The 24,383-nt window shown below is 49.3% G+C and overlaps 2 long non-coding RNA genes across 3 annotated transcripts in view; one reads left to right on the top strand and one right to left on the bottom strand.

The window, feature by feature from the left end:
* Positions 1–24,383, top strand: part of LOC122234292 — a 480,573-nt gene that overhangs the window by 215,222 nt on the left and 240,968 nt on the right. Inside the window, exon 3 of the long non-coding RNA XR_006212059.1 lies at positions 4,991–5,145. This is a non-coding gene — a long non-coding RNA (uncharacterized LOC122234292). The remainder of the gene's footprint in view (positions 1–4,990; positions 5,146–24,383) is intronic.
* LOC122234290 lies at positions 5,099–22,742 on the bottom strand. 2 transcript variants are annotated; one of them, XR_006212052.1, is made up of 5 exons: positions 22,376–22,742; positions 21,158–21,654; positions 7,156–7,230; positions 5,482–5,782; positions 5,099–5,191 (listed from the first exon to the last, which is right to left on the bottom strand). It is a non-coding gene; the product is annotated as an uncharacterized LOC122234290 (long non-coding RNA). The 2 variants fall into 2 exon arrangements; XR_006212053.1 differs by having other exon boundaries at positions 5,106–5,191; positions 21,508–21,654.

Below are 24,383 nucleotides of genomic sequence, written 5' to 3'. Positions count from 1 at the left end.
AGCTGATGTGTGACCCACAGTCGTTTCTCTTAAGGTATAGGTGACAAATATAGAGTTATTCAACACCCCACTATGTCAGTGGACGTGAGCCACAAGATACAAATGCCGAAAATCTGAGAGACGGATCCTCAGGAGTCAAAAGGGACACCAAAAGAGGAGATTGGTGGCCGGGATGGGCAATAAGTCAAGCCTCCTCTGGGAGGTGATGCAGGGACTTTGTGATCGGGCAGCTTGGGTTCAAAACTTGCTCTTGCCCCCTGGCAGCCGTGTGATCCCCAGGGGGAGGGTGGATCGTTCTGGGCCACGAGAGTGCATTGGCTCGGTTCATGAGATGTGTGAATGTCTCTGCTGGGTCGTGAGTGGGGCACTCAGGATGCACCCCCACCATCTGAACACCTTATCCTGTGCTCCCTAAAATAGATCCACACCAACACCAAGAGCCATCTTTTCGTTGTTTCAGTGCAGAAATACAATTAAACTGAAAACACTTACTGATCTCTTACTCTGTGCTGCAGAGATGGTGAAGGCACCATAAGGAGACCTTGGAGTTAGAAATCAGGAAACAGTCTGGGAAAGTCCCTTCCCTTCTCTGGGACTTGGGCTCTGTATGTGCAACAGGGAGAGACCAATGGCATCTTCTCTGAACATTCTGGGGCCGCTGAATGAAAGGGGGTGTGCACAAGCCATTTGCAAATAACAAAGCTCTGTACAAGCATGGGGGGTTTGAAATATTATTGAGTCCGATGCTGTCCGCTTGAGGGTCACCCCTGATTGTGCCCATGTGTTCCCATGAGAGCTTACTGGGGTATTCCATGGGATGACTTGGTCAGAGACATTGAATTGGAATTGGCTAATGTCAGGGCCCTGGGTGGCTCTCCATGCACATTTCCTTGGAAGAGAGGGGACTGTTGCTTCCGTCCGTCAGTGGGTTCCACCAAGAGCCAGCCCCCACATTCCCGTCGTGAGGAAGGAATGGAACTGTATCCTGCCTGAAGAAGTGCTAACCATCTGGCCCATACGGCCATGTGCCAGAGGATTGTCTTCAGTGTTGAAACAGCAGAGATGCAGAGGGAGGCTGGGGAGATGTGTCTTAATCTCCATGAGGGAGGAGGTGCAAATGGTTGGACACCGACGAACCTTGGTGTGTCCCTTGAGAATCGGGAAAGCCTTCTTATTTGTAAAATATCACTGACTTTTATGATTTCTGAGCCCAGATGTCCCTAATTGAGCTCCTTGATTATTTCTTCCTTGAGCTTTTTAATTTTTTTAAATAAAATTGTTGTGGTCTCAGCTTCAAAGATGACCTGATTAGCTACCCAGCCGCAGGCTTCCCGGCAGAGCAGGGCCGGCTTTCACTCTGAGTTCAGAGCTTTCAGGAGCAGCGCTGTGGGCGTGCTGGCTTTTCTCTCCAGGAAGACGGGAAGGCAGCAAGCCTGGCTTCGGGGTGCAAACCATAAGCCAGTTACTGTCATGCAAAAACATTAATAGAGGCCGACTCAGAGTTAGGCGTGGTGGTAGGTAATGGGAGCAAAGTTATTGCTGTTGGATGACCACCAGAGAGGTGGGGAAGGAGGCAAATAGGAAGTTGATCGCACGGGAGCTTAGACATCGTGTCCCCAGACCTGCTTGCAGCGTGGCTGGCCAAGGAGCGGTGTTTGAGCAGATCCATAAAAACTGTGGAGTCTGGAGGAGTCGGAAGGGCTCATGGATGTTTCAGCAGAGGGGCAGTGTGGTAGAAGGCTGAGAGGCCTGAACTTGGTAAGAGGTTCCAGTGTGTAGAGAGTAGGCTGGTGGCAAAGGGGGTGTGTGTGAGACCGGGAAGAGCCTGTAACACCGAGGATGAGGCGGATAGTGTCAAGTCTGTGTTTTGGAAAGGTTTTCTTTAAAAAAAGGGTTTTTTTTAAATGTTTTTGGGAGAGAGAGAGAGAGAGACAGAGAGGGAGAGAGAGAGAGAGCAAGCTGGGGAGGGGCAGAGAGAGAGGGAGACATAGAATCTGAAGGAGGCTCCAGGCTCTGAGCTGTCAGCACAGAGACCGATGCGGGGCTGGAACTCATGACCTGAGCCGAAGTCGGACGCTTAACCGACTGAGCCACCCGGGCACCCCGGAAAGGTTTTCTGTGAACATCCCTTGTGATGGGAAGCTCACTACCTCTGGGGGCCCATTCCACCTTCAGCTCTGACCCATAGTAAAGTCCTTTCTGAGAGCAAGCCAGTGCCCGCTGTTGGCCTCGGGGGTTCCTGAAGGACAATCCCATACCATGCTCAGTCCTTTCGTCCTTGTTTGTGTCCTTGATAGAGTGATGGACATTTGTTTATTGGACAAGCGTGATCACTTCCTTTTACCATGACCACTCCAAAGCTTAGGCATGTGCTGTAACCTCCAGAACTTTCTGTTAGTGACCCGGGATGGTCTATTATGGGAAACATTGTCTTACTTCATCTCTGTAGTTTGCCTAGTGGCTAAAAGCTTTGGGGTTTGGGGTTCAACAGCCGTGGTGTTGAATCCTATTTCAGCCACTTTGTAGCCTTCTGACCTTGAGCAGGTGCCTTTCCTCTCCAAGTTCAGCTCCCTAGCTGGCCACAGGGGATTACCATAAATGCAAATAACACACCAGCTCACTCCGTGCTGGTTAAGAGGCCTCTCTCTTCCCAGGCAGTTGAGAGGGAGTCTTGGAAGATTCTCAGTCAGTGCTGTCACTGAGAAGACCCCAGAGCCCTGGGCCCCTTTTCAGCCACCTTTCTCTCCTAGGAACCAGTTCACGTGTTTTCTGCCCACAGTGGGCCGCTCCCGTTTCTGTACATTTATCTGGCATGCTCCGTTCAGTCTCTGTTGGTTTAGGATCCATGTACAATAGGCATTTTGCAGGCTGCGTCGGCCCGTTTTTAGACAAAACATTTTGACGGTGCATTCCTGGCATTGCCTCTTTCACCTGGCTTTTGCAGGTCCTGGGATGTGCTCTCCCCGAGCCTTTGACTCTGTGAACCTCCAAGTGCTGAGTGTCCACTGGGGTCAGCCTGGCTGGAGTCTGGGGCTACCCAGCATCAGAGCGGGCTGGCTCCTTGGGCGTCACCCAGCTCACACGCTGCCCACAGACTGGGAGATGGGGGCCCAGCGAGCAGGGTCGGGGGAGACTTGTCTGAAGTCACAGGGCACATCGGTGGCAGAGGTGGGTGGACAGTCCCCCTCCTTCGGCTCCGGCTCCGTGTCCTGCTCTCAGCTGGGTCTCTGAGGGCCCTGAGGGAGCCTGAGTGTTGCTGGCCTTGTTCATTGGGGCTGCGCTCATTCATTCTGCAGGCCTGCACGCCTTTCTGTAGGTGCACAACTCCTGCTGCCGGTCCAGCTCGAACCTGGCCTTATTCGTGCCCAGGCCACCTGAGCTGCAAACACCCAGAACTCAGTCACTCAGCAGACGTGCCCTAAAGTCCTTCTCCTGCCCGACTCCTGGCTGAGGGGAGGCTGTGCGGTGGGAACACTCAGGGAGCCCCCAAGCGAGGCAGGGGAGTCCAGCAGCTGTGGATCAGGGGAACTGGATCTACAACCCCTTTCCCGGTCTCCCCCTGGCCCTGCCCCAGGCCTTGAGAGCACTAGTCTGTGAGCCAGGTGCATGATTTTCCTAAGAGTGAACTGACATCCAGTGTATTTGTTTTCTTCTTGCTGCTGTTACAGATGATCACAGACTCAGTGGCTTGGAATAATTCAGATTTATTCTCAATTCTGGAAGTCAGAAGTTCAAAGAGAGTCTTATGGGGCTGAAATAAAAGTATTGGCTAGTTCCTTCTGGAGGCTCCAGGAGAGTCCCATTTCCTTACGTTTGTTGCTTCTAGAGTATTCCTTGGCTCGTGGGCCCCTTCTTCATCTTCAAAGCCAGAGGCTTGGCATCTTCTTTCTCTGAATCTGCTTCTGTTGTCACATGCCTTCTTCTTTTCTGTTGCCAGTCTCTCTCTGCTTCTCTCTCTAAGGACATTTGTGACTACATTTAGAATTCACCAGATAATCCAGGATAATTTCCACCTCAAGACCCTTACTTTAATCACATCTGTAAAATCCCCTGTGCCATGTAAGGTAACATTCACAGGTTCCCAAAAGTAGGCTGTAGGAATCTTTGGAGACGATTACTCACCCTACCACAGTCCATTAATGCCATGCCCATTTGACAGACTTGGAACTTGGGGCCTGCAAAATTTAAGCAGTATAGGAAATCGATGTCTGAAGCCTTCTCCCTAATCCTAGAATTGAGGTTTTGAGGTCCTTCTGGGACCTGTGGGCTGGTCTTTGAAAGTGAATAATTTGACACTTTCTCACATTGGTTGGTTGTTTTCTGGGGGTGGGGGGTCACTTCATTGTTCCTTCGAAATTTTGGACAAACGCTCCCTTTTTCCTCATCAATAAGCTGGAATTAGTAACGCCTACCCACTGACCTTGTTGGGTTTTTAGGAAGATGGCAGTCATGAGAATGAAGCCTCTAGGGCACTTCTCCGATGATCGGTGAATACAGCGGTCCTTCCTTCCGCCCTCCCTGTCTCCGTGGTGGGCATAATGGGGTCTCTACCCAGATCCCCTTTCTGGGGAGCAGGTACACCCACCTTCTAGCTGCTGTGAGTGTTGGAGGCTAATTCACAGCCGCCCCCTTCCTGCAGAATTGCCCTCAGTGAGACAGGGGCTGCCTATGAACAACCTGCCCTGGAATGCGCCCTCACTGCCCTGACTGCCCATTCCATTGACTGACCAATGCGAGCACGAGCAGCTGCTCTCCTTCCGCCAGGTGGGACCCACTTCTGGTGCAGTTCCTGCTCTGGAGCTGCCCGGGAGACGAGGTTCGTCTCCACTTGAGGTCACATCCTTCTTGGTACCCACCCTGCCCCGTGGTGCTTCCTTCACTGACTCAGGACCCTACAATCCTGTCATGGGCTCTGCTTCCAGGGGATGCAACCCCAGTCACCTTCCCTTTTGCCTTTTAATGTTTCCTCTTTCCCCCTCTTTCTCTTCAGGAAATCGAGAGAGCATCATTTCATGGAAACCAAATTAGGAGACTGGCCAGCAGCATTGGATGAAGAAGGAGTCACAAAATCAGGACTAAAGAGTGCTCTTTGGCGTTGGCATTTCCAAGGTTTATTGGTACCCTTCTGTCTAATTGAATATCAAGGTACAGTTAAACTTCACCTTCTTCCTTTATGGCTGGGTCTGTAAATCTTAAAAAAAACAATCGTTAATGGTAGAAAAATGCCAGGCAAGTCAATAATCTTGGCTTAGCTTAGTTTCCCTAGCTACAAATCAAGGTTTTTGAGCTAGAGCATCTATCCAAAATTCTGTGATTCCAAGAGCATATCCTTGTGTGATCTTCTGCAGGTAACAGTCCCATTTACCAAGCTTTCATACGTGTCCTACCACAGTGCTAAGCAGGACATGTGAAGTATCTATTTCAGTCCTCACAGCCACCTGTGAGGTAGGAAGTGTATTACCCCCCTTTTGTTGTACTAACTTGTCCGTGTGCTGAGGCCTCCTGGGTTTGTATCTCCAGCCTGGACCTCGCCCTTGAATCAGCTGGCTTCGGTGTCTGTCAGTTCTAATCATATAACGCCTGTATGAGTCCGGCTCCCATAATAAAATGCCACGGATGGCGGGGGCGGGGAGGGGGAAGCTTGCTCATCAGTCATTTATTTCTCGTAGTTCTGGGGGCTGGACACCTGAGATCAAGGGGCCAGCACGAGCAGGTTATGGTGGAGCTCCTCTTCCTGTGTTGCAGATGACTGTCTCCTTGCTGTGGCCTCACCTAGTCGGGGCTGGGGAGAGTGAAAGAGAGTGAGAGAGGATTAGGGCTTTGGCATAGGAATTTTGGGAGGGCACAATTCAGTCCATAGCAACCTCTGACCAATAATCAATCACACTGGGGCTCAACCTAGCCTGGGAATTCTAGTAGATACTGTAAAATATGCCTCAAGGTTATCCCCCACAAAAGGTGAGGGAGCTGGGCTATTTATCCCCTGGATCCTGGCAGTCATGGGTGAAGGGCTGCTTCGAGGAAGTGCTAACTCCCCGGGGCTTCTGGTCTCCTGTGTGAGCTGAGCATGCTTCAGTGACCAGAAAAGGCCACCACGCAGCATAGCAGGTGCTTGTAGTTGAAGCCATTGGGTCTGCTTGCTCAGGTGTGGTACGTGCTGAGGGAATAGGGAGAGAGGGCGGGACCCCGGGGCATGCCAGCTCTCAGATCTGAGTGGAGGGGAGGAGGTCCGGGTGACTTCAGAGGGGGCAGTCTCCGTGGAGGGGTGGGCGCAGAAGCCCCAGTGGAGGGAGTTGCTGACAGACAAGCAATAGGAGCGGAACTGACATGAGGACATCTCCTGAGTGAAGCAGGTAGGAGCCTGGGGTCAGGAGACAGCGTTCTTGTCCCCAGATGGGAGACTTAGGAGCGTGCTTTTGCACTGATGGGAACGCTCAGGGGGTGAGGCGGTGGTGGGTGGTGCAGAATGGATGGGAGGGAAGATTGGACGTGTGAAAATTTGAAGACAGATTAGAGGCTAGAGTCCAGACACACACGGAGTGACTGGTCTGTGGGAAGTTGAGAGCCTCTTTTGAGCTGTGAAATGAGGGAGGGAGGGGAGGTGGGACCAGCTCAAGGGGTTGGTAAGGGATGATTCATGAGCTTGGTTAATGCCTTTAGTTTTTTAGGGAGATATAGGCAAGGTCAGGACAAAGGAGTGAATGGAGAGAGGTGGGGGGGGGCATTGGCATTGTCACCCCATTTATTCTATGTTTTTGAGTTATGTGAGCAAGAATAGTTTATTTCCATTTATACAGAAACACCTCTCTTAGCTATCAAGATGACTATTTTCTTTGATCGAAAATAAATACACCTCGGAAGCTTCTACACACTTAGTAACTTTCTCATGGTCTTGAAATTACTTATTGGTTTCTCTTGTCAGCATTGTGTGAATGCCAAATGCAAAATATACTAGTGTTTTTGAAGGGGCAATTTGGAACCGTGAGTGAAATCAACAAGGCATGTAGATTTCGACCCAACAATTTCATGAAATTCGAGTACTTTCATGCTTGGAAGGCAAAAGGAGAAGGTATTAAAGAGAGATTAAGAGACATAAGGAAAGAATTTCTCAGGTGTTAGCAAGGGATGAACAGCTAACATTTATTGAGCACTTACTATGATCCCGGCTGTCGATGAAGGTTTTCCAGTCATTTACTTCCGCACTGCTATGAAGGAGGTGATGTGATTATCCTGGGTTTACAAATGAGGAATAAGAGGCTCAGGAAGGTATTAGGTAAGCTACCACAAGTTATAGGACTGTGGTGGAACTAGTAGAAGTAAGTTCTCTAAGGTCAGTGCCTACCTCGACCTCATTTGTTCACTTAGCCTTGTCATGTGACTCTCACCTCTGTATATTCTTAAAAAAACAACCTACTCCCCCCCCCCCCCGCTTTACTGAGATATAATTGGCATGCAACATGGTGTAAATTTAAGGTGTACGTAATGATTTGATACATGTTTATGTTGTGAAATCATCACCACAATAGGGTTAGTTAACCCCTCCATCACCTCACATAATTACCGTTTCTTTTTGTGATGAAAGCATTTAAAAGCTACTCTCTTAGAAACTTTCAAGTGTACAATACAGTTTTGCGAACTCTAATCATTATGCTGTACGATAGATCCCCAGAACCGACTCATCTTATAACTGAAGTTTGTACCTTTGGACTGACATCTCCCCACTTCCCCCAACTCTGCAGCCCCTGGAAACCACCATTCTAGTCTCTGTTTCTATGAGTTCGGCTTTTTAAGATTCCACATGTGGGTGACAACATACAGTGTTTGTCTTTCTCTGTCTTATTTCCTCATTACCCCATTTCTCTGGTCCTGATGCACCACCAAAGCCCAAATCCAGAAGACCCGCAGGGCACCAGGAACTTGGGTGGGGCTGGTATATTTCTTTACAAATTCTATGACAGAAAAAAAAAAAGTCTCACCTCCCACTAACAGATAATTACATGTTAATGAAGCTGATCACCAAATGACAGTGATGAAAAGGAGATTTCTACACTTTAGGAAGTGACTTATAATGATACACACTCCCTTTTCCTCTCCTTCTGTCTTATCTAAAAAAAATGGCAGAGGGAGTTGCATGTGTCATGTAATGTTCTTCATTTACTGCTGTGCTGTGGTTTTCAAAACTAGCATTCTGCACAAGTGTATTAATTTGAGTATAAAGTCCTTTTGTGCTAAAATGATGGGTACAGGAACATATAAAATTACATATTTTTGTTGTCTTTGATATAAAATGGATACTCAGGCGGTCCAACATGACAAATGATAACTTCCCCGACAAGAAATAAAGATGTCTAAAGAGTCTGAGAGTTAACATTATGAGTTGTAGTTAGATGCTGTGACACTCAATTTGGAGCATGATAATAACTTTTCAGAGTTCCTGACTTATCCCCTCTGCCTGCCATCATATGTACTTCTATATAGTTTATGGTTTTAATATTATTCCACGGGTTTGTCCAATCGTATTACAATGAAATTCCTCTCAAAGAAGAGCCAGCTGAGTAATGACGAACAACGTTTGCATTTAACTTAAGGATAGATTCTGTGCTGAAACTGAGCTCTCGGACCCCTTGCATTTCCTTAGGTGAGGATGTAGAGAAGCTAATCAATTTGGCCATGAAAAGCAGTTTGTGACTTTGCACATTCTGTACTTAAGCCCAGGGAGAAATTGAAATTCCATGTACTCTCCTCTGGAGCACCAGAGATTTTAGTCCAGAGGGGGCTTAGAAACTGCTATACATAATCAAACGTGCAAACGCCTTGTTCACAATTGCTAGTGTTTTCCATCGCACACGTGGGACTGGATTCTTAACGAGCTGCTGGGAATTTCATGTAGTTTATTTAGGGTGTTAAATCCCAGGAAGATGAATTGGGGCGAGGAGGTGGACACGGCTGAATGGGGAGTAGCAGTGTGCTTTGGTCAGAGTGATCTAGTAATGGCCAACAGCGGTGTTCCTGCCCCAGGCCTGACATTCTTGTGTGTGTGACATTCCTCTGTGGATGGAGGCGCTGTCCTTCTCTGGACAAGGGAGAAAAAAATCAAGGGTTAGGATGGGAATAGCCCCAAGGTTCCTCTCCGTTCAGATAGGCTAGGAGTCTACAACCCTAGGTCTGATCTCTGTTCCTTCTTGCAGAGTCCACTGTATCATCTGGGACTCATCAAGCAGGCAAGGGATCCTTAATGGAAAATTCATTCCCATACTTTAGTGAGGGCCCCAGACAAGACAAGGAGAGTCAGGGGACGGAGCGAAATGGTAGCTCTGCTGGGTTTTTAATTACCACTGGTGGTTCAGGTTGGAGAAAGGCCTTTTCCTTTAAAGACAGGGTGCTTGTAATGGAAAAAAGCATGTAGGTCAGTCTGTGGGCAGATCTGATCATTGGCTAAATAGGCGGGGCATTGAGGGGATGACTGAAGGGGGGGTGTCCTGCTACACTGCTTTCTTGAACTGCAACGTGGTATTGGGATGTTAATACGGAGCAAGCAGTTGTCAAGAAATTATTAAAAATTAGCAATGGACCGAGGAAACGCAGGATGACAGATTGGTGCCCAGGGTGCTGGGGGAAAGAATAATTTACAGCCTTCAAGTGAAATCTCAGGTTGTTTGTTCTGCACTTCTGGAAGCACAACACAACATTTGCAGCACGTGTTGGATAAATTAACCTTTTGTTAATGTTGGAAGCTGCTGTCAGCCCCTCCCCCTCCCTTTCTCAGCTTCAGCCATGAGAGGGGTGTGCAAGGGGGTGCGGAACGACACTGTCCCCGCCTGCCTCAGAGCTGTCTCACGGGGTCCCCGGGTATTGCAATACTGCTGTCTCACTGCCTTCTGGACTGGAAGCCCCATGAGAGCAGGGACTGTGTCTGTTTTGTGTTTCTGGTGCCTGGCACATCGTGGGTGCTCAGTAAATACTCGTAGCACGCCCAGCTCCTGGGAGCAAGCTCTTCGTGAAGAGCAGACCAGACCAGAGTAGGAGGAGATGAGTGGGTGAGACAGCTTGTGACCCCCATTTCCCCCACTGCAGACTCCCTCCTGGAGGCAGAGGAGAGCAGAGCTCATCTCTGGAGCTTCTCTTTGTTCTCACTCATCTGCCTGCGGTGCTGGGGGTCAGTGGCTGAGCAGTGTGATTTTTCTGCAGCTCCTGCGTGGAGGAAATTCAGCGGCACGGGTGCCCCTCCCTTGTGCATCCCAGAATGAGCTCTCAGACTGGGCGTCATCAAGGCCAACCCAAGGGCACTGGGGGGTGGGGGGTGGGGGGTGGGGAGGGGCCACCGTGCCCTGCAGGGCTACTGCCTCCCAGAGGAAGGCAGGGAATGTCTGTGGCTCCGCATTTGGAAGCCAAGTAACTGGTGTTTCTGTGCTCACATTCTCATATGGACGTTATTCAGCTTTTACTAATTGGCTTTACAATTTTCTCAGTAGTTAATATTCATCTGTCAAAGATGGAAGCATAAATAAATAACTTTGGTTCAAGCACACCTTCTTATTAGACCATACATCATGTGAGAAAGTTCGCATTCTTTAACCAGGAAGATGAAATTAGAAACATCTTGAAAAAGCCTTCTTGTTATCAATCATGTCATCTTGAACATGTTTCGAAGCCTGCTGCTGGCATCAAGAATAGATGTTTTATTCAAAAGAATGTATTTAAGGAAAATGACAGCACTTTTCGATTTGAGTTTTTTAAAAACAGGAAATCTTTCAAGTCCTCCTGACTTGAGCATTCTAACGCCTCAGAGGATGTGTGGAATGGTTCTAGCCTTTTCTGGATGTACCCATAAGGGTGGAGAATTTTCTGACCCTTTAGCAAGGGTGTGGGGCAAAAAGACAAACGTGTGGTTTGGCTGAATGTCCTGGGTCTTGTGTGGCTTTGAAAAAGTCACTTACCCTGTCTGGCTTCGGTCTATTCATTTATAAAATGAAGAGGTTGTATGAGATTAGTGTTTCAGCTCAGGCTTCTATAACAAGTTACCATATCCTGGGTGGCTTAAATAGCAAATATTGACTGCTCACAGTTCTGGCAGCTGGAAGTCCAAAATCAGGGCCCTAGCAGATCAAGGACCTGGAGAGAGCACTTTTCTTGGCCTGCAGATGGCCGTCTTCCTGTTGTGTCCTCATATGGTAGAGAGCATTGAGCAACACTCCATGTCTCCTCCTCTTTTTATCCAGGCGTGGCTCTCATCCTGAGGATCCTACCTCGTGACCTCATCTGACCCTAATTACTTCCCAAAGGCTCCCCCCCCCCCACCAAAATGTCATTAGCACCTTCAACATTATTGGGCTTGGGATTTTCTTGCTCCTGGCTCACTGCCTCCTCCTTCCAGCCTGGGAACACACACACAGGGCTAGACATTCTCCAATGCCCCTCCAGCTCTGACCTGCTTGACCCAGGAGAGATGGGACGAAGGGTTCATGTGGCTCTGTATCCAAACCCCTCCTCCCAAGATGGCTCAGGGTCTTTCCCAACCCCAGCCATGCCTACATTCAGTTACACAGCACAGTGTGTGCAGGGAGGTAGTCCCTGAACTAAGAGAAGAGGATCCTTGCCCCAGCTCTACCCACCTTGGGTAGTGACCTTGGGTAAGTCACTGCCCTTCCTGGGCTCACTCTCCCAATCCATAGAACAAGGCAGTTGTTGTATAGGCTGATCTCCAAAAGCCAAGATTTAATAATCCCTCTTGGAGTTACAAGGTAGCTGAGATCTGGATGTATTTCTGTAAAACAAATGGAATCTAATCTTTTCCCCCCAGAGCCCAGATCCTATGGGGCAATGTGTTCCTTATTGGAAAGAGTTTAGAATCTGTCTGTCAAATGAATCCAGAAAATATAGGGACTCAGTCAATCACGTAGGCCCCTTATCAGCACCAGAGGTCATTCTAGGGCAAGAACATTCAAAGCTTTTCCCCTCCACGATGGTCCCAGAGAGCGATCCTGTCTGTATCCCTAAACTTGCTTCTCATTTAAAAGCATGAACACAACTCCTCAAAATGCACAACTTAATTTTGAATTCTTTCCCTTCTTTACGCTTAAATATAAAGTCATAGTTTGTAAAAATGCATAAACACCGAACCTACACTCAGCCATATGCTGCCAACCACACCCATCTGCCGCCCCGAACTCCCAGCATGACTGGCTGTCAAATACTCATCATGGACAGTTTGCCAAATGCCTCACAGCCAAACCTCACGGAAAATTAATAGTGTTAAGTATGTCTGTGACATCTCTTGTGAATCAGATGGGTCAGTTTATGACAACATGTTTCCCTCAACCCCCATTCGAAAACCGAAGGCATTAGGTTGGATTACTGGAGGCAGCGGCCAGAACAGAAATAAGGACAAATTCCAGTCCTGAGAGCCCACAGTCCAGCAGGACAGATATGCCTGTAAGCGACACGCAATGTATCCGAAACACTAAAATAATTGACAAGGGACCTCAGCGGAGGGAGAAGCACATGCTGGCAGGCAGATCATTGGGGGGCAGGCGTCTGGACCAGGCTCTGGAAGAGGCATGCACAGAAGTAGGACTTGAGGCCCCAGGGCGACGGTGCGCAGTGCACATTCCAGGAACAGCGGATGTGAGTGCAGGTAGGATTGGGAAGGCTGGTTGGGGCCCAACCTCAAAGGCCTCGAATGCCAGCCTGAGGGCTGAAGCTCTTGTGCAAGAAGCGACCAACCCACTGTAAGAGCGGAGATTGACAAGGAGGGGAAATGTGGACTTTGGAGAAAAGACAGTCTGAGGTTCAAATCTTGGGTGTTCTGTTTCTCAGTTGGTGACCTTTGGCCAGTCCCTCAACCCAGCATCTCCATAATGGGGCACTTCCAGGTGGTACATCACCTTTTGCAACAGTGAGAGCCAACGCGTGTTGGTGCACACTGGGCCGTGCGTGTCTTAAACTTTCCATAACTCGTGTCACCTGATCTTCGGAATGACTTTCTGGGGGTTATTACCCAGTTTCACAGGTGAGGACACTGGGACTCAGGCACGGGCCCCCGCTTTACACTGCTGAGCTTGAGAGAGCTTCCCACCTATGCGATGATGTCAAGGTGTTGCACACAGCCCAGTATTAGCACTCATCCCCCTCACGGTCTTGGGAAGAGCTGGGCGCATGCTATTAAGCATTTCCCACGAGCTGACTTATTTAATCTTTGCAATGGGCCTATGAGGTTGGCACATTGCTTCCCCTGTTATATGGGTGGGGAAGGCTGTAACTGTTCCTGTCACCTGATATCGGGAGAGCCAGGGTTTGGTTGATTTATCTGCCCTCCATCACATGCCCAGAGATTCCAATTTCATTGCCTGGCATGGAGTCAGGCATTGGTATTTCTTAAGGCTGCCCAGGTGATTCTGACGTGATCCTGGGGCTGTGAGCCCCCTGGCCTGGTAGCAAAGCTCCCAAGACTTTAAAAAACCAAAAACTCCAGGGGCACCTGGGTGACTCATTCGGTTAAGTGTCTGATTCTTGATTTTGGCTCAGGTCATGATCTCACGGTTCATGAGTTCAAGCCCCGAGTCAGGCTCTGTGCTGATATCTCGGAGCCTGCTTGGGATTCTCTCTCTCCCTCTCTTTCAGCCCCTCCCCTGCTTTTGAGCTCTCTCTCTCTCTCTGTCTGTCTAAATAAGTAAATAAATAAAAGCCCACAGAACTCCACATCCTTCTTTATCCACAGTGCCCAGGTATTCCCAAACCTAGACCTTTGTTCAGTAAACAGACTGACCTCCAACAAAACAAAGTTTGGATTGTGCTGTTACTGTTATTGTCTTTAAGAAAAGGGCAGAGGGAGAGAAGCTCTTCCAAACATGGAGATACCTGGTTGGGTCACAAAGTGCCCGGGTGAAGTAGCCTTGACCTCACCTGCCAGGTGTCCGTCATCGCCTGCTGGCACAGCAGACTTGATTTTCTAAGGGTATTTGGGGGAATATGGTCAGCGGGGCTCCTGAATGGAAGAAAGTATGGGCTTTGGCAGGAGAAGGCAAGGTTTTAATTTTATTTCTCCCCTTTGAGGAAAGAACCCCTGTCCGAGGGCTCTCAGAGACACCGGAAAAGGAGATTTGACTTTCAATCCTTCTGAATTAAGGAGATGAGTTTCGAAGATAATGTGTAACGTGAAAATTCACCTTGCTGCTGCGTTCTGTCTCTTGGGGCAAGTGCTCTTCTGAGTTTGTACAGGGCCCCGGTATCCATGTGGTGGCCCAGCCTCTGTGGCACCCGGTGCGGCACAGCTAATACCTGCCCTGCTTTCCCACACCCACCGGGCTTCTCTGCCTCAGTAGCTCAGGACACAGCCGGCCACCACGCGTGGAGACCTTTCCCTGTTTTTCAGAGAGGGTCGTGTTGTCTCCGTGTGGACACCCTCAAGGAGGGAAGGCCATCGACGGCCCCCAGGATCAGGCGATTCCTTCAAGTTGTGGTTCTGAAAAGTGGGTGAGCGCCTTGGGTGACTTACTTGACTTAAGCCTCAAGGTGGGTCTGGCCTTTGGCATTAAGGTCTGCCCATGCTGGCAGATACCTTTCGTGGTCTGTCCGGAGGTGGTTTCATCACCAAAGAGGCTTTGCATGGGCAGGGGCACCCTCCCACTGACCCCTGACCTTGTCGTTCTGCTAAAAGTGACAGTGATAATGATAATGGTAATAACTGCAGCTACTTACACAGGCCAGTGCTGCTCCAAGCACTTTACGAACACCGTGTGCTTCATTTCTCACCGCAGTCCTCTGCGGTTGTTTACTTTATCTCCATTTTCCAGGGGGAGCCTGAGGCCCAGAAAACTCAAGAAGGTGGTCATCATAGGTGGCAGAGCCATTTTTCAACCTGGGTCTTCTTATTTCTAAGGCCTGTGCCCTTTCATCGCTCAGGAGTGCAGGCCTAGGAAATTATTTTGTAAATTCAGTTGCAACACGCCCCTCGAAGAGGTTCTGTGTTTAGTTCAAATCTGCTTTCTGGAGGCCCTGCTGGCATGCATCATGGAGTCCATTTGATCAATGTTCCCCTTAAAACATTCACAGTTCCAAATATAAAACTGAAAACACCAGCCCACTACAGGGATTTTTTTTTTTAAGGAAGAAACTGAAGTATCCAGTTTTAGACCTATAAGCGGTCTTAAAGACAGTGTCATGTAAGCTCCCCATTTATACATGAGAAAACTGAGGCCAAGGAGGGAGGGAGCAAACTGCCCAAGGTCGCGGAACAAGTTAGTGGTGGATCTGCACGCTCACAGTTTGCCCGTATCTCGGGTGGGTGCCACAGGGCTGCTGAGGGATGAAGTGTTTGTGACATACCTGGTCCAGTACTTGGTACTTAGAGGCAGGCCGTGTTGGGGGACAGGTGCTGAGGCCTGTCGGCAGTGCGGTGAGGGTGGGAGGGAGGGGAGTGATCCCCGAGGTAGAGGCAGTGGGAACTGGTTGTAGGCTCAGAAGGAGAGCTGTCAGAAACGCATGACTCCCAGGTTTCTCAGTTTCAACGCCTTTGAAAAGGGTTTCAAAAGATGAATAGGAGTTTACACAATGGACAGGACAGAGACAGGTCTTCTGCCCAGAAGGAATGGCCGTGCGAAGGCACATTGTACTGGTTTGTGCTGGATGTACTGGATGTACTGGGGCGTGCAGCACAAGGCCTCTCTTGGACTCTAGTTACCCTGGTGAGGCACGGACTGTAACGAAACAGGCATCTTAGCAGCAGTGACGACTATAAATGCAGCAGGGAGAGAAAATGATCATCAGTGCTTGAAACAATGAAAGGTATTTCAACGCTTGGTTCACAGACATCTTACGAGCTCCATCCAGAGGCTCTGAGTTAATGAAATTTAGGCAGCTCTCCACCCTCCCGACTTGCTCGTCCCCTTGTCACCAGAGCTGTGGGCCTGGGGGCTTCCTGGAGAACAGGGAAGCCCCAGGCCCTCGGTTCTCCCTCTGAGCTGCCTCTTGTACAGCTCTTAGGTGCCGCTGGATCAGAACTGGGGATGATGGGAGCGGTAGGTCTTCTCATCAGAGCTGCAGAGTGGTTCCAGCCATTCTTTCATTCCCTTCCCCAAATCTTATTGTAACCAGCCTGCAAACATCTTCATTTCTGACCAGATCACAGCAGCATGCAGAATGCCACGTACTTCGGAAGGCTAACCAAGACCCGTCTTCTTTATTTTCTTTTGTTTTTGGGCTTTTATTTGTTCCATTTCCAGAGCTGATCCCAGGTCTTTAGGTCCTGGATCTGGGAGTCGCCTGCTGAAAAGGGTGTGTGTGTGTGTGTGTGTGTGTGTGTGTGTGTGTGTGTGTGTCTGGTCAGCATCTCAGCAGCAGAGCTGAGCAGGTGACCTGAAACCAGCCATGCCTGAAGCCTCCCTACTTACTGGGCCTGTCTGACTTACAGCCCCTGTGTCCCTGTCAGGGATGCTCCAGATAAACAGGTCCAAGCACACCGGTACTGTCTGGTGAGCTCCTCATCACGCTCTTCCCCACCATATGGCAACCTGTGGGCACACTGGAAACCCTGGGTGCTTCGTTCCACTGGGACCAGAGAGTCTGTCCCTGTAGGATCTAAGGGGGGCATTGAATGGCATGTGTTTTCTGTGTCGTCTCGCAGTTGCCGGGTGGAGAATTCGCTGCTGGAATCCGACCACCGGGGTGGTCTACGCAGCACCTAGGGCAGACCCTGTGCTGCCCCCTGTGAGTTCTGCACGTGTGTCATCTCACCTCGTTCCTCCTACAACATAGGTGGCCTAGAGAAGTTCAGGAACGTGCCCAAAGTCACACAGCCCCTGAGGGCTGGAGCAGGGCCAAGGACCAGGATGGTCGGGCTGCAAAGGTGGCAGGTGAGCTCAACCCTGATGCAACAGCTGTCCCCAGGGTGTAGCTGTGGTACATCTACACCTTATCAGTTAGAGTGCATTCAAGACTTATTCTCCTAAATACATATGAATTGCAGAATGCCTGCAAAGGCTAGGAGGGATGAAGGCACCAGGGGGGATCCAGAGGAAAGAGCCCATGATGGGGAGGGGTTTCCCCCACCCTTCCTCAGAAGAAGAAAACTCTTAAATTCTTTGTTTTCTGAGAAAGGGAGAGTGGGGGAGGGCCAGAGAGAGAGGAAGAGAGAGACAGGGAGAGGGAGAATCCCACGCAGGCTCCATGTCCAGCGCAGAGCCCAACAGGGGGCTTGATCTCACGACTGTGAGATCATGACCCGAGTCAAGGTCAAGAGTCCGATGCTCAAAAAACTGAGCCACCCAGGTGCCCCCAGAAGGAAACTCTAATGACTCAAGTTCATTAGAATGGAGGAGGAAGGGGTAGAGACATGTCTGACTCTGTGAAGAACCCATGGGAAAGAACTAACTAGTTCTCCATGTCCCTGATTTGTAGCACTAAATTCTGTTTTGATCAAAGGAAGGACCTTGTTTGTGATGCCCAAATGTGAGCAGTTGGTAGTGAGCGCTCTGTCACTGGAAGCATCCTGTCAAAACAGAAACCCCTTGTCACTTCAGTGAGAATTTCAGTATCCACTAAGTGGGCTGAGGGCGGGCAGCAGTGACAGCCTTTTAGCCTAACATAGAACTGAGCCAAAGTTTTAATTAATTTCCCAAAGGTTCCAGAAAACATTAGAGACAAACATAAAGTTTCATGGGACAAGATGTTCTTTCCGGCACTATTTATCATACTAGACATTAGAAACAACCCAGTGTCCCCAAATTGGGTATTGGAGAGGCAAAATAGGGTACCACCGTATAATGTAATATTCGTTTGTCATTCAGGTGAGGTTTAAAAACAGAATTTAAGAGGTGCCTGGGTGGCTCAGTTGGTGAAGCGTCTGGCTCTTGGTTTTGGCTCAGGTCATAATCTCACGGATCTGAGTTCTAGCCCTGCATGGGGCTCTGCACTGACGGTGTGGAGCCTAAGTGGGATTCTCTCTCTCTCTCCCTCTCTCTCTCTGTCCCTCCCCCACTTGTACGCACTCTCTCTTAAAAGAAAGAAACTAAAAAAAAAAAAAAAACCTCACCACATGAATAATGTGGGGAAATGGGAGTACGAAAAGTATAAATGCACAGAAGTAAAAATGCAGAAATATGCACACACACGTGGAAGTTGACTCAGGAACAGGAAAAAGTGAAGTGGAGACACAAGGACAAGGTATAAGCCATGATCAGGGTCTAGTGGTGAGCTAACCAGGGCCACGTACCGTGATGTGTGCCGCAGAGGTCCTCACCAAGGGCCTGCGTCATGTTTAAAACCAAAGCACATGTTATCACAATGTTATTTAAACTTTTTAAATGTTTATTTATTTATTCTGAGAGAGAGAGAGAGAGAGCAAGCACAAGCGGGGAAGGGGCAGAGAGAGAGAGAGAGAGGGAGAGAGAGAAACCCAAGCAGGCTCTGCACTGTCAGCACAGAGCCAGATGCAGGGCTTGAACTCACGAACTGTGAGATTATGAGTGAAAACCAAGAGTCAGATGCTTAACAGACTGAGCCACCCAGGCGCCCCAAAATGTTATTTTTGAAGACTAGAATGGCACAGGGAAAACACAATATCCGGTTAAGTGAAAAATGCAGGATGTGAAAATAGGCATATATTATGACCCTAATTATGCACATATGTTTAGTTATTTATCCCCTATTTGTTTCCTGGAAAGCACTGACAACAGCATAGGTGAACACACATGAGCATGCCCTCCCCCATGTCCTCAGGGGAAGCCTAAAGCCAGGGTCTGAAAATGCTGTTGGTGGTCTTGGGCTGTAAGGTTGTGGGTAATTTCATTTTTTGGCTTTGCTTCAGTATTCTTCAGTATTTTCTTCAGTATTTTCCTAATTTTTGTTTTGTTGTTTCCTAGTAATGTTTATATAATCAAGAGGGAAGTCCCAGAAAAACCAAAAACAATTCCTGGAGCCTGTTAGGACCCTAAGGACTGATAATTCCCCTTCCTGCTGCTCTGAACTTTCTAATCCTCACTGAAGGGACAGATGGCCGGAGACCTTCCAGACAAGGGAGGCCTTCAGCAGTGTGTGCTCTGCAAAGGGTCAGCTGTGTGCCCGGACCAGCTAGGCAGGAGGACAGGCACCGTCCCCAAGTTCAGCTGGGGTTCCTGCTAACAAGTCTTTGGTTGTCACTTTGGAAACTGGCTTGGGCTATCCCAGGTCTCTCAAGATGCTTTGTTAAACACGTCCTACCGAATTCATCAGCTCAAACCAAGCCTTGTCATAATCCCCAGAATCACAGCAAATGTAGACAGGGGGTGATGACACCCCCGGGGTGCACATCAGGTTTACTCATACTTTTATAAAGAGGTAATTTGCAAAAGTGCAGTTAATCCCACCGCGCTTTATAATTTAAATGTCGCTGGAAATGATTGCTGACATATAACTGATTAACAGCAGCCCTTAGTGCCAAATAAATCAGCATCTAATCCAGAGTATGTATTAAGATGGAAGGAGATAAAAAGAACCTTCTCCTCCACCCCCTCTGCTGTTATTTTGATAGAGTGCCTAACTTTTCTCACTGGTTTGGGAGTTTGACTAAAAGCTATTTTCTCACAAGAAAAAGACACATAAACGATAAATTGTCAAAACCGAAGTGTGATTTTTCCCATGGGGGAATTGAATTACACCCTCTTCCTTTGATATGGTTGGGAGAACCTGTCAATCACTCTGCCCAAAGCTGGGGCAGGGGAAGGTGAGGGAGGCCACCTCCGTCTCCCCACATTCTAGAAAGATAAGCCACCAGTTAGCATTTCCAGGAGCCACCTAGTTCCGTCCTTCCCAAGGCATAATACATTTTGGTTTTTGCCTTTGATTCAGTGAGCGACCCTGTATCCTTCCAATAAATTCCTTTAAAAAAAAATTTTTTTTTTACATTTATTCATTTTTGAGAGACAGAGAGAGACAGAACACAAGCAGGGGAGGGGCAGAGAGAGGAGACACAGAATCCAAAGCAGGCTCCAGGCTCTGACCTGTCAGCACAGAGCCTGACGTGGGGCTCGAACTCATGAGCTATGAGATCATGACCTGAGCTGGAGTCGGATGCACAACCGACTGAGCCACCCAGGTGCCCCAATAAATTCCTTTAAAAAAAAGTTAGCCCTCTGGCTGGATGGCAAGCCTAGCCCCTAAGTGGAGATTGTAATTTTCTTAAGGAAGGTTTCTTCTTTTGCTTCTTACCGACTGGCCTCTCCAACCCCTCCTCACTCCCTTGCCCGAGGAGGGGGCTGCTTACTCTTGCAAGTAAGTTGTCACCTGTCAGGGCTCCAGGGTGCCAGGGCCAGGGCGGAGGAGGGCAGAGGGTGACCCTTGCCTCTTACCTGCGACGGACTGCCGGCTGACCTGAGTGAACCTTGTCTTGGGAAGGCCCTCTGGCAGGGTCACCTTTCCTACACCTCGCTGGGTCTCTGGCTATTCACATCTAAAAAAAACTTTACTCTCTTTTAAATGCATTTTCAAAGGTTGTAGTCCTTGAAGTGGAAGAGGCCCTTTTCTCTCCATGAACTCAATTTTGGTTTTGTTAAATTGACAGCAATGCCTCAGTGGTAGGAAAGGAGTGTCTCTTAAAACAAAAGAAATAGTTACATCGTACGGTCAGTGTTTACCGCCAACACGTATCCGAAGGGGGGCTTGGGTTTCTTTAGCGATAATTCCCTGGGTTTGGTCTCAACCCACTGGACGCTCAGGACTCTCAAAGAGGCGTCTCCTCCGGAGACAAATGACTTGAAGTAGGTCTCAGAGGTGCAGACCTGTATCTGGAGGTGCTCTTATTTAGGATGCTGGATTTCAAACTTTTTTCTTTTTTAAAGCAGCAGAACCTTTTTTTTTTTTTCAACTGATATATATAACGCAGGCACAGATCCCCTTTACAGAAGACGCAAGCCCGAGGAAAAACTAGGACAAATTTAACACTGATTTCCAATGGTTTAAGGTTAGCCAACCTAGATATCTGCATATCTTTAAGTAATATTCTAATTATTTATCACTTCGGCAATAGCAAGTGAAATGTTGATGCTGTGCTTTTGTCTGCCTTTCTAGAGCTCTGGATTTCATAGGTCAAGGTAGAGGGGTCATCTGTGACTCAGGTAAGCCTGCCTATTCAAAACCCATCTGTTGAGATCAGCAGAAAGACCAGAACCCAGGCTTTGCCACCTACCTGTAACCAAATTTCACAGAAGTTCTGGCAGAATGATAATCGTGTCTGGATTGGATGGAGTGTTTGCTGTGTACCAGGTGCTGGGCCAAGGGTCGCTTGTCATCTCACTCAGTGCCCCTGACAGTCCCAGGAAGTAGGTACTGTTTTGCTGAGAGGCAAACTCAAGTTCAGAGAGTTTGCCCATTCACACATGGTCACACAGTAAGTAGAGGGCACAACTGAGGTTTGTACCCTGGCGGTGACACTCAGGAGCCCATCACCTGGAGCTAGCTTTGCACACTGTAATTTGATAGAGCAGTAGCAAATCCCATTTCCCCTTTCCACTTCCTCCCTTGCTGTTCATTCCATACCATCCGGATTCTGCCCTTCTCTCCTCCTTTGCCTGGAGACAGCCTGCTCCATTTCTTCATCTTCCTCGGCGCCCCTGGGGCAGCTGACACCCAATCTCACTGTTGTTCAAATGCAAACATCACTAGGGCCAGCTCCTGGCGTCCACCCTAGGAAAGATAAGATGGAAAGTTAATGCCCCCAAACTTCCAAGGAATGTGCAGAGGAAATGATTTGTGATGTGTGGTTTGAAACACTAAACTCCTCCTGGGCTGGAAGCTATGTCCTGCTTGTTGGTAGCTGCTGGCTGGTTCTCCACCCCCACGGCTGTGTCCCGTGTGCCTGTTTGAGGAGGAGCTCTCCTTTTAAGGAGAACAGTGTTGGTAGATGTTCTTCCCCAGCGTCTTGCAGGCCGAGACCCTGGGCTTCTGCCAACATCAGCCTGAGATGCAACCCGTGTCGGCAAATAGCTTGCCCAGACCCACATGCGTCCACAATACTCTGTTTGGTGGCCAGGCCTGCTTCCCCCACTGCGCCCATGGCTGCCACCACATGCCTTCCATCTCATCTCGTCTCAGTCTGGTCCAATGGAAGCGACAGCAGGAAATCTGCTCTCATGTCCCTTCCCTAACCTCTAATCCTGATGCGGAGAAGGCAGGGTGGGGTCTGCTCAGTTTAGTGACGGCTCAGGGCCGCTGCAGCTGGGCTCATAGCAAGACTAGATCTGGAGATGAGGCTGTGGGCATTGGGCATCCTGGCAGGATCCTGAGCTGGCAGGAGCTTGCCAGAGGAAGGAAGACCAGCGTCCATTGGATCCGGGCAGACAGGAGAAGAGACCATGATGTTTTGGAATGTGGGATCTGGGAGGACTGGCAGAGGTCTTGAATTTACCGGTCATGACAGAATGAAGCCTGGAGCCTTGCCTCCTGGTTCTTAGTACCTTCTACCTCATTGTCCTTTCTGTGGCGTTTCTGATCTCTCGGAAGGAGTCACACCATGCCCCTGTTCAGACAGCATTCAGCTTATTCCACCGTTCCAGCACAGTCTACCCTGCCCTGTTAGCTGAGACACATGTTCCTTCCTGAACTCTCCTGTTCTTTCTAGCTTAACTCAGCTTGGCCACCCAGCCCCTGGGTGATGGGGGCTGGGCACTGAGCTTTTGGGAGGCTCTACCCAGCAGCTCTGGAGAGCCTGGTAGAGATGGGTGTTGGAGGAGGGGACACTGGCCCTACAGCATGGGAGAAAGCCTGGTGCCTTGGCCAGGCAAGAGAGAGGACAGATGAGTCACAAAGCAGAGGCAGATGTGGGGGGATGGGCACAGCAAGGTGTCATAATTCAAACTCTCTGGTGGCAAGTGACAGAAACTCGGCTGCCTCTGGTTTAAGTGATAGAGGGGACATATTGGAAAGCATTGACGTGGCCACGGATTTGATATCTCCTTGCGTTCCATGCCAGGCGTCTCCCTCACTGTGTGGTGGTCCCAGCCTGGCTGGAAAGCCCCAGCTACACAGCCTTTTCCTCCAGCTCCAGCTTGAGAAGTCTCAGGAAAGGACCCTGTTGGCTTGAATCATATGAACATCTCGGGTCAATCTGTCATCTCTGGGTCTCCGTTTTCTCCTATCTTGAATGAATAAGAGGGACTGAATGATCTCTAAAGACTCACTGGGTCATGAGAGAGACGTGTCTTTTCCTTTCTGTATCCCCAGAACCTAGCACAGGGTGGGCGCCTACCACCCAGTGGCTTTCCTTCACTGTATGCAAATGAGTCTGCTTCTTCCCCAATATCTCTTTTTGCTGGGACCCTCCAAGAACCGACTTCTGGGGCATTTCTCAGAATCCTTAAGTCCTGGGCCAAGCCCTGGGTTGGGAAAGGCATGTTTATGATGCAGACCAGGTCGGGGAGATTTGTCTCCAAAGGAGCAGCAGCTTGGGAACGGCTGACTATGTTGGATGGCCTGGTGAGAGCATTTCCAGCCTGGCTCTGCTTTCTGGGGTGGGTGGAGGGAGGGGTGCCCAGAGAGCTGGATGAGCGAGGTGAGCCCCCGTGGAGACCAGCAGCTGTAGCCCGAGGGCCTCTGCCTGGGTTGGGGCCGAGGGCCCCCGGGGAGGTTCTGTGTGCCTAGCATGCCAGGCCTCCTGTGGGCTCCAGTCTCCAGTGCTGAAGGAGACCAGGTGGTGGCGTCAGTTGGAGGCGAAGGGGTCGGGGAGCCTGGAAGAAGGGCCACTCTGTTGTCTCAGCTCCACTTTGTCTTCAGGCTAAGGAGGGCTAATAAGGAATTTTGCCATCAGAGAGAATAAATAGTAGATTCACAGTGCGGGCATCTGAGGCCGAATCCCGGTCCCGTCACCTATCACGTGACAGGATGAGCTGATTAGCTGCTTTGAGCCTCAGTCTTGCCGTCTGTAAGATGGACCTGACAGTATAACCTACCTGACAATGTTGTGTCTGAAAAGTAACCACACACGTTATTGAAGTCGTGGTCATTTTTGGTGGAGCCATTCCTTTGTGAAAAGCTATATCTTAAATTCATAGTTCCCAAGCTGGGCATGTGGAGCCCTGGACTCTCTGAGTGCCTGCCCCGCCTGGGGTCGGGATGTGGGATGGGGAGGGCTTCAGTGAGAGGCTGAGCTCAGTCTTCTGATTTCAGCCAGTGGAGCTCTGCTCACAGGGGTTTTCTCATCGGGGTTCCATATCATGTTTTAAAACACTTTATTTTAACGTTTATTTTTGAGAGAGAGAGAGAGAGAGAGAGAGAGAGAGAGAGAGAGAGAGAGAAGGGGAGGGGCAGAGAGAGAGGGAGACACAGAATCGGAGGAAGCAGGCTCCAGGCTCTGAGCTGTCAGCACAGAGCCTGACGCGGAGCTCAAACCCACAAACCACGAGATCATGACCTGAGCG

Source organism: Panthera tigris, chromosome E2 (genome assembly GCF_018350195.1).
Source record: "Panthera tigris isolate Pti1 chromosome E2, P.tigris_Pti1_mat1.1, whole genome shotgun sequence".
NCBI lineage: Eukaryota > Metazoa > Chordata > Mammalia > Carnivora > Felidae > Panthera > Panthera tigris.
The sequence above is the reverse complement of the archived record's forward strand: the minus strand, read 5'-3'. Positions and strand labels throughout refer to the sequence as shown.